This window comes from Cervus elaphus, chromosome 20, assembly GCF_910594005.1.
Source record: "Cervus elaphus chromosome 20, mCerEla1.1, whole genome shotgun sequence".
In the NCBI taxonomy this organism is placed as follows: domain Eukaryota; kingdom Metazoa; phylum Chordata; class Mammalia; order Artiodactyla; family Cervidae; genus Cervus; species Cervus elaphus.
In genome coordinates this window covers 139846751-139863083 of record NC_057834.1, presented here as the reverse complement: position 1 = coordinate 139863083, position 16333 = coordinate 139846751, and the positions used below count along the sequence as shown (strand labels likewise).

The following is a 16333-nucleotide window of genomic DNA, read 5'->3' as shown; positions in this document are numbered from 1 at the left end:
CCTCGGCGCCCCCCCGTTTCCGCCTTTGCGCAGGCGCCGTGCCCCTCCCACGGCGGTTGGCCATATAGAGGCTGGGGGGTGGGGGGGAGGTCAAGCGTAGCCTCTTCTCCTTTACCAAGATGGCGGCTCGTCCCTGTTTCGCCACAGTTCCTACCTTATGAGCTTGATTTCCTTACGCTGATAAGAGAGGAACAGGTAATGTAACACTTTGCCTTGTGGATAACTAGAATGAGGGGAAGAGAGTTTCTTTAGATGGAGCTTAATGACCAGGGAAGAGGAGAGAGGCGGACGGGGGGAGGGCAGCTGGCCGTAAAGAGTTCGGAACGACCACGGGGAGGGGGGACCTTTCGCCTCTGAGTCTCTCCTCCAGGAAGATGGCGGCAGCACCGAGCAGGGAATGCCGGAGCTGGGCCGGGGAGGGACGGCGAGCGGCCCGGCGGGGCTGCTCTAGCCCCGGGCCGCCGTCGTCTCGGTGATCGGCCCTCGCCTCCATTGGCTGCCGCGGGTCACGTGGGCCTGCGGCTCCTGCGCGGACCATAGAGTTGGGCGCCCGTCCCCGGGGACGTGGCCTTCTTGAGCCCAGGGCTAGGGGCCCGCTCCTGACTGGAGGGAGGGCGGGTGGGCGGCCCCTGTCTTCCGTTAGGTGAGGCCTGGGGGCTCCTCCGAGCCAAGTGCGGCTGCGCGGCTCGGGGCGGGAGGGCGACGTGCCCGGCGGGGGCCGGCCGGGTTTGGCCGGTTTGCCCCGGCTCCCGCGACCTGCAGGCCCGGCAGCTGGCCGGGAGGCTGGGCGCGAATGCCTCGGCTGTCAGTAAACACAACTCTGGAGCTTCCGCTGGGCGCCCGCGCGGCGCGGGGAGCCCGAAGGTGTTGTGCCCGAAGGGCGTCCTGACTAGACGTCTTTGGAAAGTGAAGCGCTCAGGGCCGGGCGTCCCCTCCCGGCCTACTCGGGACGGGGAGGGCAGTCCCTGCGTGGTGTCCTGGCGCCACCTAAAACCGGTGGAAGGCCGGCCTCTGTCTTATTAAGCACGGTCCGAAGGAATGTAGATGAGTCTTAGGGGAATCCTCAGGAACAGGGTGGTTTACCCTTGAAGTACTCGGTTCGTGTCTTCGGCTGCCCTCAGGATCGCCGGCACCTGCGGCGGTGCCCGCAGCAGGACACGACGGGACGGGCGCTTCCTTGGCAGGTGGCTCTCTGAGGCCCTGTTACGACGGGGTGCGTCACAGTTAGGATTTTGTCTGAGGCAGCTGCTAGTGCTCTTCTACAGAACAAGCTCCATGTGGGTTTCTGGGAGCAACATAGGCTAATGAGACGTTGGACGAAGTCTAGTGCTTGGGGTGGTGTTTGATGACTCTGAGCACGAAGCACCCCAACGCTCAGCTCAAGAAGTACGGTTTATATTAGAGTCCTAAAGTAGTTCAGAAGCTATTTGGTTCAGAATGGCTTCCGTTGTTTGAACTCCCAGTTCTCCGGATCTGAGACATTAACCACCCGCTTATCACGAGAGTTTTAGGTTTGGAGAAAACTGAGCATACCCCTTCAAGTCTTGAAGGACATTTGAAAGCCATTGGAAACACTGAAGATGAAACTTGCCTGTAACTGCTGTTAGTTCCGTATGTGTCATGCCCTTTCAGGGCTTACCTCCTCTAATCAGACTGAGGTCACCTGAGTGAAGGAAAGCACTCCTAAGATGTCGCTGGCCCACATTCCTGGGCACTTGAGACCCCGCTGGATCCTTGTCACAGTGTGCCCTCCAAGGGGCCAGGTTGACCTCTCAGCATTCTGATGGGAGAATTTCTTCTTGAACCATCAAGTATTTTGTTTCTCCTTGGGTTTTATTGTTTGGGATTTCTGGTGGTCTGACTTTCACCTCATGACTTGACTTCAAGGGTAGAAAATATTTTTAAAAAACTTACTGGAAATGGCAGTGTGCCATACTCTTAAGATTTCTGAGGATGCGTAGGTAAGGAGGACATAGACCTTTTTTTTTTTTTCTTTTTCTCGGGCAATTTGTGGTCTAATAGGGGAGATTGCCTTGTAAAGGAGTAGGTTACAGTGTTCTAAGTGCAGCAATGGAAGTATGTACAAGGTATGAAGTAGGAAAGGGGCTTCCCTGCTGGCTCAGACAGTAAAGAATCTGCCTGCAATGCAGGAGAGCTGGGTTCTATCCCTTGGTCAGGAAGATCCTCTGGAGGAGAGCATGGCAACCCACTCCAGTATTCTTGCCTGGAGAATTCCATGGACAGAGGAGCCTGGTGGGCTACAGTCCATATAGGGTCATAAAGAGTTAGACACAACTGAGCAACAAGCACTTTCACTTTCGTGAAGTAGGAAAAGGGGGCAGGGATTGCCTGTTGGAAAATCTTCACAAAGAACATTGTGCTGAAACTGGGGTTTAGAAGATGAATAGGAGTTTTTCCAGGTGGACTGTGCTAGAAGGGACTAGCTTATGCAAAGGGGACAAGCAACTGGTATTGGAGGTGGCATACTCTGAAGAGGTTGAGAATTTGGTATACTGCTTGTTTTAAACTCTCTGACTTGGTGTCACAGGGTTGGTGAACACTCTGACTTGGACAGGATTTCAACTGATTACACTGTCCCCCAAAATGACTTGGTGATGTTTAGTCACAAGTGGATCTCACAGATTCACTGTTAATGACTGAGAACCCTTTATAAAGTGCCACATGGTACTTACATATTTATATATTTGGTGTGACCCATTCAGCACACAGTCATCTCACAGGGCTGATGATCAGAGGAGGGCACTTTCTTTTCCTATGAGGAAGTAACCCGGCTCCTGGAAGAAACAGAGCACACAGCTCAACTCTCAGTTGCTGACTTTTGGTAGCAAAAAGTCCAAGATACATGTTGTAAAACTTTTTGATCAAGTATAGAAAGAACCTTAATGTATCTTTTCTCTTGAATTATAAAAGTGCCACAACATTGAACATTTGAAGACCAAGAAAAGAACTAGACTTTTTTCATGTATATGCCATTTAAAAACTCGATTATAAAAAAAAAAAAATTCGATTATATAAGTTGTTTTGAGCTGAAGTAAGATTTTCATTTCTTTTTACCTTTTTGTATTTTAGTATCAGAGATATTTTAGGGATGATATTTCTAGTCAGCTGCTGTTTACCAGGCGAGTGAACGTTCCTTGATACCATTTGACGAGCCAGACTTGTCTAGGCACACTGTTGTGTTAGTCATCTTGTTGATGCTTGCTGTTAGTTTTATGGTAGTGCATTGGCCATTCATGCTCTCCCCTAATACTGTTTATTGGCACTCATGGTTTTTAAAGTTAAACATTAATTTTACTTCAAACCAGGATTATATCTTCATGCACCTTTTAAAAGGTCAAATAAACCTGGAAAGACTTGAATGAAAGAAAAACTATCCGTTTCCTTCCTCTGATCACATGTCCTCCACTGCAGAACACCTGTCTTGATCTTTTTAATTTATTTTTATTTGGAGGCTAATTGCTTTCAGTGTTGTTGGTTTCTGCCATACAACAGCAGCAGTGTGAACCAGTCATAAGTCAGTATCCGTAAGTAGGCCCTACCTCTCGAGCCTCCCTCGCACGCCCTCGTCCACCCCTCTGGGTTGTCACAGAGCACAGGGTTGAGCTCCGTGTTACACAGCAGCTTCCCACTAGCTGTTTTTCTTGTTCAGTCGCTCAGTCGTGTCCGACTCTTTGTGACCCTCATGGACTGCAGCACGCCAGGCTTCCCTGTCCTTCACCATCTCCCAGAGCTTCCTCAAACTCATGTCCATGGAGTCGGTGATGCCATCCAGCCATCTCATCCTCTGTCATCCCCTTCTCCTCCTACCTTCAGTCTTTCCTGGCATCAGGGTCTTTTCTAATGAGTCAGCTCTTCACATCAGGTGGCCAAAGTATTGGAACTTCAGCTTCAGCATCAGTCCTTTCAATGAATAGTCAGGTTTCTTTTCTTTAGGATTGACTTGTTTGATCTCTTTGCAGTCCAAGGGACCCTCAAGAGTCTTCTCAAACACCACAGTTCAAAAGCATCAATTCTTCAGCTTTCTTTATGATCCAACTCTCACATCCATACATGACTACTGGAAAAACCATAGCTTTGACTATACAGACCTTTGTTGGCAAATAAATGTTGTCATACTACCTATTTAACATATAGTATATATTTCAATGGTCCTCTCTGTTTGTCCTACCCACCTCCCCACCCCCAATGTGCCCTCAAGTCTGTTCTCTACCTCTGTGTCTATTCCTGCCCTGCAAATAGGCTCATTAGAACCATTTTCCTAGATTCTATATATATGTGTGTGTAAATATAAAATATTTGTTTTTCTCTTTCTGACTTGATTTTACTGTGTATAACAGGCTCTAGGTTCATCTACCTCATTTCAACTGGCTCATATTCCAGGACACCCGTTTTTTATGCCACCTCTCCCATCCGTGCCTGACTTGCTCACTTACTTCTCTTCCCTCTCTGTCCCACACATCGTCTCTTCACTTAGGAGATGCAGCATTTCTTGTTTTCACTCAGCCCTCTGCCTTTGCTGCGCAGACAAATGCCCAAAGTAGGTGCACCTTTAATTTGCTTGTTGGGTATTTAGTATTTATGACTACTGGTATACTGTTAACAGCTATGCCAAATGGTATGATGGGACTTCTGGAGTTTTTGTTTTCCCTAAAGTTCATATGAGTGGTTTTGGTTGTTTTCTTAGTTTTCTATATATTTGCTGCTAAAATTAAACCCTCAGTTCACCAGTTGTCTAAATCTCCTTCAAGAGACTCCGTCTTTCATCTGATCAGGCTCTGTTGGCCCAGGCCTCCTGCCTGCTGGAACCTCACTGCAGGCCTCACTGCCTTTGGTTTCCTGGAACCCCTGTCTTTCTCATTCTTGATTTTTTTCTCCCCCTTCTCATTTTGATGGAGGACTTCCTCAAGGAATTGCCTGGCAAATAAAATTTTGAGAGCCTGGATATCTGGAGTGTGTTGTTCGGCCCTTATACTCAAGTGAGAGGTTGGACATCGGTTGCCCCCATTTTCCATTTCTCAGTGTTATTCTTGAAGTGTTAACAGTTCTGATTCTTGAGCCTTTATATCTGACTATGTTTTCTTCTTTGAAGCTTGCAGAATTTTGTGTGAAATGCAAAATACACAGTGCAGTGGTGTCTCTTGCAGTCTGTTTTCATCTAATGTCTTGCCGGCCCTTTGGGCTCCTTTATTTTGGAAACTTCTGATTTTCAGTGCTGGGTGTTTTTCTTGATTGATTTGGTTTCTTCCCGTTCTCTCACTTCTTTCTAGAATTCAACCATTGGACCTTCTGGATTGGCATTCTGATTTCCTTAGACTTCCCATTTCTTTCTGGAAACATTCTTATAGCCCTTGTATTGAGTTTTTCTCACTTTATTTCTTAGCACTTTCTCTTAATCTTTTTGTTCCTGTGTTTTAACCTCCTGTTTTTGTTTCATGGATGTAATATCTTCTCTGATCTCTCTGAGGACATTAGAGAGTTTTCCCTGAAGTCACCGCTTGCTTCTGGTTGCTTTTTGTGTTGGGGTTTTGGCTTTCAGGGGGTCAGAGCCTTTTCTGGGCTCTCCAGTGAAGTTTGCTTGCCTGCTTACATGTCAGAGGGACCCTGGCCTCGTGGTTGGTTGGGGCCTGCCTACTGTGACACTCACTGTGGAGGCACCTGGCTGGGCCGTTCCGTACAGCACCCTGTTGGCTTCTTCGGGTCTCTCTGGATTCTCCAGAAAAACACCTCCCAGACTCTTGCCTGGCTTCCTGTCTTTAAGGGGCCTCCAGTGAGAGGAGAAGGCCAGGACCTCAGCAATGGCTGTGTAGGAACTTCCTTCCCCTGCCTGCAGAGTGGCTTTCCAACATTGCTGTTACTGGCGTCCCCAGGGCAGGGATTCAGGTTCCCTTTTCCAGAGGGGGAAAAAACCACTGCCTTCAGCCAAGAGGCCTGAGAGGCAAAACAAAACAAAAAATGGTCTTTTTTGATAGTGTTTTCTTACTACTTTTGTCTGGACATCCTTTAACAATGTTATTTTAGCTTACAACTTGAGTTTTGTTTATATTCCTTATTCTTCTGTTTGCTCCATTGTTTGTAGCCCAGCTGTGCATTTTACCTTGTCTTAAATGTGTGCTCAAGCACCCTGGTAGGAATGTGGATGGAGGCTGTGAATAGGTCAGTCTTCACAGTCAAGAAGTTCACATGGCAAAAAAAAAAAAAAAAGAAGTTCACATGGCAATGTGCAGAGCAAGATTTTAGTTGCTTATGATTGAAGATGACATTAAAATCTTATTTCCCCTACAGATGGGGAAAATAAACATGAACATTTTAGTTGATGAGAGTGAGGGGTACAGGTACACCCAGATGTCGTGGAGTGTTTCAGTAGCTCGGTTCAGTTCAGTCGCTCAGTCGTGTCCGACTCTTTGCGACACCATGGACTGCAGCACACCAGGCCTCCCTGTCCATCACCAACTACCAGAGTTCACCCAAACTCATGTCCATTGAGTCGGTGATGCCATCCAGCCATCTCATCCTCTATCATCCCCTTCTTCTCCCGCCTTCAATTTTTCCAAGCATCAGGGTCTTTTCCAGTGAGTCAGTTCTTCATATCAGGTGCCCAAAGTATTGGAGTTTCAGCTTCAGCATCAGTCCTTCCAATGAATATTCAGGACTGATCTCCTTTAGGATGGACTGGTTGGATCTCCTTGCAGTCCAGGGGACTCTCAAGAGTGTTCTGCAACACCACAGTTCAAAAGCATCAATTCTTTGGCGCTCAGCTTTCTTTATGTTCCAACTCTCACATCCATACATGACCACTGGGAAAACCATAGCCTTGACTGTACGGACCTCTGTCAGCAAAGTAATGTCTCTGCTTTTTAATGTGATGTCTGGGTTTTTCAGTCGAGGAGAGAGGCCTGGGGGTTGAAGCCCCTGGCAACAGTGATTGAGTTTAAAAAAAAAAAGATTCAAAAAATAAATAAATGAAAAAAAATAAGACGGAAGCGTGGCTGAGTTAAGGCCACGCCATGTGCACTGCCGGAGTCCTGCTGTCACAGCCACCGAGGAGGCCCTGGTAACATAAAATCCCCCCCAGCTTACTCTGCCAGGCCGGATTAAGCGCTCTGCGTGTGAGGTCCCGTAATCCTCACAGTGACACCAGAGGGCGGGTAGTAGTGTCCGCTCCCTTTGCAGTTCAGGGATGAGCACACTGCAAGGATTCGGGGTCTGCCCTGGTCCTCAGTCTCAGAAGTTTGCACACTTAAACATTCAGCCTAGACAACTTAGCTCGTGTTTCCTCTCAGTATCTCCAGGGGTGATAGAGTGTTCAGGGCTGGGGCCGGCCAGGCCTCTGCAGCAAGGTAGGCATTCTGCCTCAAAGTAGACACTGGAAAATTGTTCTGTGCCTTTTAGAATTTTGATTATCATCGAGTCCATCTTCAGGCACTTATTTTTCACAAAGTGCGTACCTGTCAGCAGGTTTCCTGGGAGGAAGTGAACAAATCAGGGCCCCCAGGCCTGCATACACTGAGCGCACCGGGCCGGCGCCTGCAGTGACACGCGGCCCCTGTCGGCTTGGCTCTCTTTCCACTCTGCTGGACTCGTCTTCCACCTTCTGTTTTTGTGCCCAGCTCCACCGCCCATGGCTGCCCCCGCCCCCCGCCCCGACATCACCTTAGGACTCCGCAGGCTGTGGGGTCGCCCCCGCTTGGCTTTCCCCAGTTTCGTCTGGGCTGCAGGAGGAGCCGCTGGTAGGCTTGTTCTAGTTGTGGACCCCAGGCGGTGGCCAGCACCCTGTGTTCAGAGGGGTGACCTAAGGGGGGACAGTGTGGCTTCTGCATTGTGTCCTTGACTCATTTTGCTGAGTTGCAGGGGCTGCTGCAGGCCGTGGCAGCTTTCGAGGCGCGTGGGCCCCACCACCCCTGGAGGTGCTGGTGTGGGCTCTGCCTGCACAGAAGGGTCCGGAGCGGCCTCCCCCGGGCAGGCGTGGGCCTGGGTCAGTGTGCACGGCCTTGTGTGGTGGGTCAGCTCGCACCCGGGCCGCTGGACCCCGGGAAGTCGAGTGTCCTGTGGCCCGATGTCTGTGCTCTCCCACCTTTATCTGCTCCGTTGCTTTCTTTCCACGTCTGGCAGCTGGTTGGGGCGGGGCTGAGCGTGGGGACCGAGCTCCCGAGGTGGGGCAGTAGCTTCTGCCGAGATGGGCAGGGAGGGCCCTGTGTCTCAGCGGCGGCCACTCTCTCGGTGGGCGGGGTGCACTGTCTGCTTGCCTCAGGTCAGCACCCCCACTCATAGCTTCTGGACAGGATGGACTGGCCCAGGCTACCTCTGGTTTCTTTGTGGAGGGAGGAAACAACTTTGGTCAGAGGCTGTCTGCATGCAGTGTTGGCTCTGCTGCTTAAACCGGCGTGCCCTCCAGGGAAGTTCCGTGGCACAGACACAGAGGTGGGCCCCTCCCGCCCCCCAGGTATCATGTGGCCTGGGCGGCTGGGGTTAGAGAAGGGGGCTGGGAGGGAGGGCTCTGCCCTGGCCCCCCGCATCTGTCCTGCAGACCCTGGGCATGTGCTCCTGGGGGAGAGCAGGCCGCTCGCAGGTGCCTGGGGAGCGCCGCCTGCCTGGCAACCTCCCTTCCCCTCGGGAGGCCCCCCAGACCCCTGGAGAGCCCTCCTGATGGGGTTGCCACAGCAGACAGCCTGGGGGAGATGGCCCAGCGCAGCACTTGCTGCCCTCAGAAGGGCCCGGCCCCTCAGCGCCAGGAGAGACCAGAGGGGCAGAGACAGCCGTGCAAGTGTAGAGTTAGAAACCAGTTTGGAAAAGGTGGCGTGTGTTTTGCATTTTCTGCTGTTTTTGAGACTCTGGTTGAGGTGAGTGACTTCAGAGAAGCGGTTCTGCCCCTCAGGGCTCACTTCTTAGCAGACAGGGTGTGGGTTCTGATCCCTTTAGAATGTAGAGCGTAGAGCATTCGTCCTTGCTTTAACTCTCTCTCTCTAAAATTAAGGAAGAATAAAGGAGGATAAGGTGTTCTCTGTTCTTTCTGCTTTTCTGATGTATTCTTCTGACAGTTACGAGCCATGCTTCTCTTGGTGGTGTCCTGTTCCTTGTGAATAGGAGGCCATGGACTCTGTCTGTTGGGACTGTAAACTCACTCTTCACCACTGTGAGGTGGTGCCCTGACCCTTGGACATAGGGTGTTAGGTGATGACAGTTTGGGGTGGACTCCCAGGTTTGCTGGCCACTGTGAACAAAATCAAAGATAACGCATTATCCTACTTGGTTTTATTTTGTATGTGTTACTGGCTTCCCTGGTGGCTCAGTGGTAAAGAATCTGCCTGCCAGTACAGGAGATGCAGGTTTGATCCATGGTCTGAGAAGATCCCCTGGAGAAGGAAATGGCAACCCACTCCGGTATTCTTGCCGGGAGAGCCCCTTGGACAGAGGAGCCTGGATGGCTACTGTCCATGTGGCTGCGAAGAGTCAGACACGACTTAGTGACTCAACAGCAACTATTCATTTCACTGTTACATGGTAGCTTTCTCATTCCATTAATACTTGGCTCATTTATGAATATCTTTCAGATAGAATTACTGAATTATATTGGCAGTTTTGACTTTTTCTCCTGAGTATAAGATTAGTTAGGTGCTCCTGTCGCCCTGGCTTGAATCAGTGTGTGTGAGATCAACTTGAAGAACAAATTTTTTCCTTTAGAAACAAGGCTTCTATTTTGACACGTTTGCTTTTGCTTGGAGCTGACTCTCCCGCCCCTGAGACCAAAGTTCTGTGTTGTCTTTGTCACCGCAGCAGTGAGCTCAGCAGAGCTGCCAGGCTGCCTGTGACCCAGGCCCCTGGGCCGCTCCAGTCAGCCTGGCGGTTTCTGCAGCATCCAGACCAGGTCCAGCTGCAGGCAGAGTGACCTCAGACTTGCTGCTGTTGAGGGCTATCCCGTAGTTTCACAGGTGCTGAAGATGAGGATCGCGTTCCCTTGAGATTGGTGCGTGTGGTTCTTTCTGAAAGATGGGGCAGAGGCGTTGGAATGGTGCTGCTGGGAGAGGCAGCCTTCCGTGATCTTTGGAAGCACCCTCAGCTCCCCCCGGCCCGGGAGGCGCGCTCGCTCCTGGAGCGGTGAGGCGTGGCGGCCTCTTGTCCTCCGTCGCTGGGGCTTCAGGTGTGCCTGCCTGCCAGCGCTGCCGTGGGCTGGAGCACCCGAGCGTGAGCTGCAGTCCTGACTTCCTCTGGACGGCTCCACACTGTGCCTCGTGTTGGGACTAAACCTTTGAGGGAGATGTGGCGTGGGAGGGCTTCCCGCCCAGTCTCACGTGGGTAGTTACTAGGTTCCTGTTATCTGTTAGTCTGTGGCTTCATTGAAGGTGTGTGGTTTTTGTTTCACCCTATTAAGAACTTGTTTATATGCATTAGGAGGCTTCTTACGGGGCTCTTTTAATTCCACAATGTCCCTTTTCTTGTCTCCCCGTCTCCTCACCCCAGTCCTGCAGTGGTGGTGCTGTGTCTCTTCTCTTTTAGCCGTTGCTGATGGGGTGGGCGGCCTCCCTGCCCAGCCTGAATGTCTCTGCTCTCTCCCTGGGCGACGTTCCCTTCACGCCGCGTGGCTGGTTCCATGCTGCTGGCTCAGTGTTGCTTCTTGGTCAGAGAGCAGACTGTGATTGGTGGCTGGCTCCAAGGGTGCATCCTTTCTGGACGTGGTGTCTGAAAAGCTCTGAGAGCGCCTCTGGACCCCGTCAGGCCTCCTGCCTCCTCTGAGGGCGCCCACTGGCAGTCCCTGTGGGGACCCTGGCGTTGTTTGAGGTGTGTTGCTTAGCACGTGGAGGTGTACTGTCAGCAGCTTCCTTGTCTGATGGTTTAAAAGTCCACTTTCAGGAACTCTGAAAAAAATAGCATGTAACAGGCTCTGGTATTGTCACAGTATATCGCATTAAGCTGGAGACTTTGTTATGCTGCATAAAATGTGGGTGAAAAGTGCATTGATCTAAATAGGTGAGCTCAGCTGTTGTTCAGTGACTGTCGTGTCCGACTCTTTGTCACCCCACGGACTGCAACACGCCAGGCTCCTCTGTCCACTGTCTCCTGGAGCTTGCTCAAATTCATGTCCATTAGGGAATGGTGCACTCTAACCATCTCATCCTCTGTCACCCCCTTCTCCTCCTGCCCTCAGTCTTTCCCAGCATCAGGGTCTTTTCCAGTGAGTTGTCTCTGCATCGCGTGGCCAAGGTATTGGGGCTTCAGCTTCACCGTCAGCCTTCCTGATGAACATTCAGGACTGATTTCCTTTAGGATGGACTGGTTGGATCTCCTTGCGGTCCAAGGGACTCTCAAGAGTCTTCTCCAGCACCACAGTTTAAAAGCATTAATTCTTCAGCACTCAGCCTTCTTTATGTTTCAGCCCTCACATCTGTACGTGACTACTGGAAAAACCATAGGACCTTTGTTGGTGAAGTGACTGCATAGTTAAATATATATAATTAAAATTGGGTTTTGACTTTGAGTTGAATGGTGTCATTTGCCACCCCTCTCCTACATCAGTGTGTTTGTTTCCAAATTAAGGTGTTTATTTTTTCTAATTACAAAAGTAGTACTATCCTCCATTTAAATATTTAAGAAAAAAAATTTTAACTCATACTTTCAGGGCAGTTTCAGTTACGGTGCAAAACAAATTTTTCTGAACCACCTGCAGGTAACTTGGGGACGTGAAACCCTGGCTGTTTCAGTGTGTTTCCTGCAAACAGGACACTTAGTACAACCATTGACATGAATCCTTAGCGACCTTCAGACCGGTTCACATTTGCTCCATCTTGCCTTGGCTTTCCTGACCTTGACACGCAATGGTCACAAGCAGTTATTTTGCACAGTGTCTGTCAGAGTGGGCTTGTCGGTTTTCTTTTGGTTAGATTCAGGTTTTGCGTCTTCGGCTGGAATGGCACAGAAGGCCTGCTGGGCCTTCTCTTGGCCTTGTGTCCAACAGCACATAGTTTCCGTTTGTCCACTTCCCGGGGATGGGTCACTGGATGAAGGTGGTGTCTGCCTGGCTTCTCTGCTGTGAAGTCTTTGTGGTTAACAAGTGTGTGGGGGTGGGGGGAGGTGCTTTTGAAACTAGGTATCTCTGTATCAGGTCCTCTCAGTTTACAGGTTTATTTCTATCAGTCTAGGCTAAGAGTTTCCCATTTTATTCAGCTGGTTGTCATTTTTTGGTTGCTGTTTATTTTGGTGCTCGTGTGGTCCTGTCTTTGGCCACTGGAAGCCTCTTAAAGGCGGTCCCGTGTCCTGGCTCAGTGAGTCCCCGCCGCTTGCGTGTAGCTCTTGCTGTTTGGTGCAGCTCCGCATGCCCTTACGTGGAGCTCTGTCCCAGCTTTAAGAACAGCCTTCTCTGCACTGCCGTTGGCCCTCCTGAGGCTGGTGCCTGAGCCGCTGCTTCACTGGTGGTGACACCTGCTATATGGTGTTGGCGTGTCACTGTGCAGTCCGTGACCACCTTCCCACTGGTGCACACGTGTTTTTCCCGCTCTCTGCATGTCACGGCGCTCCTGTGAGCCTTCTTACTCCTGTGTTCTGTGCTGCTGCTTGTGGTGAGCAACTTCTTTGGATGCTACCACTGAATTGGATTGTGTGTGTCTGTTGTTTGTTATATGTTTTTAAATTGCTTCTAATTTTACACACCCTCAGTGATCTAGGAGCCTATTTTCCTTACCTTTTCAGAACCGGTTGCATCGCTTTTGTTCATCTTTGTTGACCTCATAGCATAAGGACTAAATGAGGGTGAACACATGAATTCATGTGTTTATGTCGTGTGTGTTAGTTTTCTATGAGGTACGTGTTCAGATGTTTTCCAGCCAGAGAAGAACCCTGTGTACCCTGACTTCTGCATTAGATCGCCTTCACTGTGTGAAACCCTGAAGCTCTCATAAACTCTAGTGAGTCCGTATTTTCCTTTGTGGCCTCTGTAGTCTGGATCAGCAGTAGGCTTTCCTCCCCAGTCTTCCTGTTCCTCAGGCTTAATTCTTTACCTTCAGGTTTCTAATCCAGCTGAAATTTGCTTTGGCGTCTGTTGTGAGGTGGGGATCAGTCTTTATATGTTTTTCAAAATGGCTTGCAAATGGACCCAGTTCTGTTGATTGTCTAGTCCATCCTTCCTTGCTGACTTGAAGTGGCATTTGTTTCAAATGCTAAACTCACAGATACACCTGAGTTTGTTTCATTTATCCATTTTCCTCTTCCTTAGCGAAAACCCCAAGTACTAATGACTCTTGCTTTATGGTGTGCTTTGCTAATTTTAGGTTGAATCCCCCACTTAAAAACCTGCTGGGACCTTGTGTTATGATTCCTATGGCTGCCAAAGTAAGTTACGGCAAATGTAATAGCTTAAAACAACAGAAATTTATTCTCTCAGTTCTGGAGCTGGAATCTGAAACCTGACAGCCCACTGTCCCTCTGGGGCTCCTGCCTCCAGCTTCTCGTGGCTGCTGCTGTGTGCTTGGCTTGTGTCTCCCGGCTCTGCCTCCATCTGCGTGTCAGCCTTGACCTCTGTGTTGTCTCTTCCTCTCTTTCAGAAGGATACTTGTAATGGACCCACTCAGATAATTCAGGGTAGTCCTCAGTCACTTCTGGAAAGACTTTTTTTTCCAGGTAAAGTAACGTTTAAATTCCAAATAGCAGGACCTGGTGTCTTTGGGTGGCCATACTTCGCTGACCACAGATGTTATTTGGCATTTCTTTGAGGGTGTAGATGAACTTGGGGGGAAAAGAGACATCTCGGTGGTGAAGTCTCCTCGATGATGAAACTGCTCCATGACTCAGGCATCTAGTGTGTGTTTTGTTTTGCTAACACTGAAAGTTCCTTCAGTTTTCCTAACTCTTCATTATAACAGAGGGGTTTTCTAAACAGGTGGTCATCTGCAGATACTGGCGTTTGTCTCTTAGCTTAATTATTTCACCTTAAGTTGCATGTTTGACAGTCTTTGGCCATAGTATTAATAGACATCTTTGCTGGTTTGTTACTTAATAGGATAATTTTGGCTTTTCACTAAATGTGGTATGTTTTACTTCTGGGAAATGCTCTTCATGTGGCCATTTCCTTCCTGAAGTTATATTCCTTAGGAAGTAAGGAATAGATGCTGAGTTTCATCAGCCAGATGGGCTTTTTTAAATGGCCATCTTTCAGTTCTGTATATATGTTTGTGCGCCTCCTCTGAGCTCTGCATGTGAGATTACATTACCTAATAATGAATCCTTACTGCATCCCTAGCACAGACCTGCTTATGGTGCCTTGTTCTCTGAATTTTAGAGTGGATTTATTGGGCTGGTGTTTTAAATTTTGTTTGTGAACTGGTTTGTAGTTGATAATCTTTTCTCTGCAGCACCCTTTCACTGTTTTGGGGAGCCACCCTTTCTACCATGTGCAGGCCATGTGTTGGGGACGGAGTGGCTCAGCTTGTGGGAGCACCCTGATTACCTGTAGCTAACAGACATGCTCCGTCCCCTCGGCCCCTGACGGGCTCAGAGCCCAGCCAGTGCCAGTGAGACACAAAAGGCACTCTTGGAGCTCTCATGGGGCAAAGCAGCTCTTCTTTGGGAGCTACCAGAAGATACAGTTACTGCCACGTATAGCCCCGTTCTCATGTCAGCACCAGGCACCGAGTGTCCTGTCACTGTGAGCTTGTCTTTTGTGTGCACTTCCCTTGTTGGACGGACTTGAAAGAGTTAATTGCTTTTTTCAGAGAAATTGATTTTAGTTTTTTTTTTTTTTCTGATTTTGGTTTTGATTTACCAAATTAGCTGTATTTTGCTTGTTTTTTGTTTTCTATTTCACCAATTCTTTATTTATTCCATGTACTTTCTTTGATATTTGTTTTCCATCTTAAATGCTTATTGGCTCGTTTATCTTCATTTCTCCTGGTAAATTTTATAAAATTTATAAAATTTTCAAGTTTGATTCATCCTCAGTAGCTTTGTACACCCTGCTAAGTAGTGCTCGTTGATCTTTTCCTTTCTGAACCCCTTATTGTTAGAAAAACCTTCAAACATACCCCAGATAGCAGAGGATGTGGATACTTCAATACCTGTCACAACTTCAACGGTGGTCAGCGTTTTGCCATTTTTATTCATCTTCCCTGCTTGTTCCACACTTGTGAACTTTGAGTATTTTAAGGCAAAGCCCACTTTTCATGTCACTTATAAATACTTTAGCATGTATCTTCAATAGATGAGGGCTTTAAAGTAATTACACCTAACAAAATTAGCTACATTTTGTTACTATCATCCAGTATCTATTCTGTGTTCAGTTTTCTCCAAATGTCAGAAACTGCTTTTACAAGGTCTCCACATTCTGGACTGGGTCAGTTGTTTGTGGTGGTGGCGTGTCCTCTGATCCTCATTATTTCCTGTAAACTGGTAGCTAGATCTGGATGCTTAATTCATTGGGGAGTGGTGTTTCGGGTTTGGGGGTTTTGTTTGTTTTTGCCAAGACGGAGTAGGGAGGGTGTCAAGAACACAGCCTGGATTGTGCTGGGTAGCGCATGTGCATTCTGCCAGGAGGCGTGGTGTCTGGCTGTCTTTCTGTTCGCTATGTTACAATTGATCAGTGAATGTAGTGTCAGCAGGCTGATTCTGCCCCTCATGAAGTTTTTTTATCGCCCATCATCTAATGGCTCAACAGCCCTTTTGCTTGTTTCCCCTGTTTGGTTGGTGTATTAGTTTCCTGTTGCTGATGTAACAAGTCACCAGGAACTTGGCTGAAATCAGCCTCCGTGGGGTCAGGTTGAGGTGTCAGCAGGACTTCCTTCAGGGGGTTCTGGAGAGAATCCATTTCTTGCTTTTCACAGCTTGCTGTACCCGCCTCTGTGCGTGAGTGCCCCTTGTTACATAATCTTCCCATCTCAGTGCTCTTAAGGTAGTTCATGGTTTCCATTCACAGGTTCCAGGGCTGTGCACATGGATGTCTTTAGGGCCATGATCTAGCCTACAGTTGACAGTTGCAAAAGGAGGGTTTTTCTAGTTTTGTTTCTACATTTATTTATTGGCATTTTTATATGAAGTTTTCTTTTACTAATTCTGATTACTTTGAAATACAGTTCCTATTGGAGAGAAAGGAGAAATTATTTCTTTTCATTTATTCATATTTAGAGTGTATTTGGACGAGCAACTTCTGAAGCAACAATGCACTTTTGTTGCTTCCCCCCAGTATTATAGACTTGTGTGTGTGTATGTATAAAACATATACACAGCTGTCCCTCAGCCCCTGGAGCGGTGTTTTCTTCATCTTGTCTTTGTTGCTGGGTGCTCAGTGTTGTCCAGGGGTTTCCTCTGGCGTGGCGGGCCGGGCTGCTCTTCGCTG

At 48.7% G+C, this 16333-nt stretch overlaps 1 protein-coding gene across 2 annotated transcripts in view; it reads left to right on the top strand.

Moving 5' to 3' along the window:
* Window positions 1-48: 48 nt before the first annotated feature.
* Window positions 49-16333, top strand: part of LOC122677219 (high density lipoprotein binding protein) — a 56060-nt gene continuing 39775 nt past the window's right edge. The window contains exon 1 of one of the 2 annotated variants that reach the window (XM_043877146.1): window positions 49-195. The gene's annotated coding sequence lies outside the window, so the exon portion shown is untranslated. The remainder of the gene's footprint in view (window positions 196-16333) is intronic. The other variant, XM_043877144.1, reaches the window with a different exon arrangement.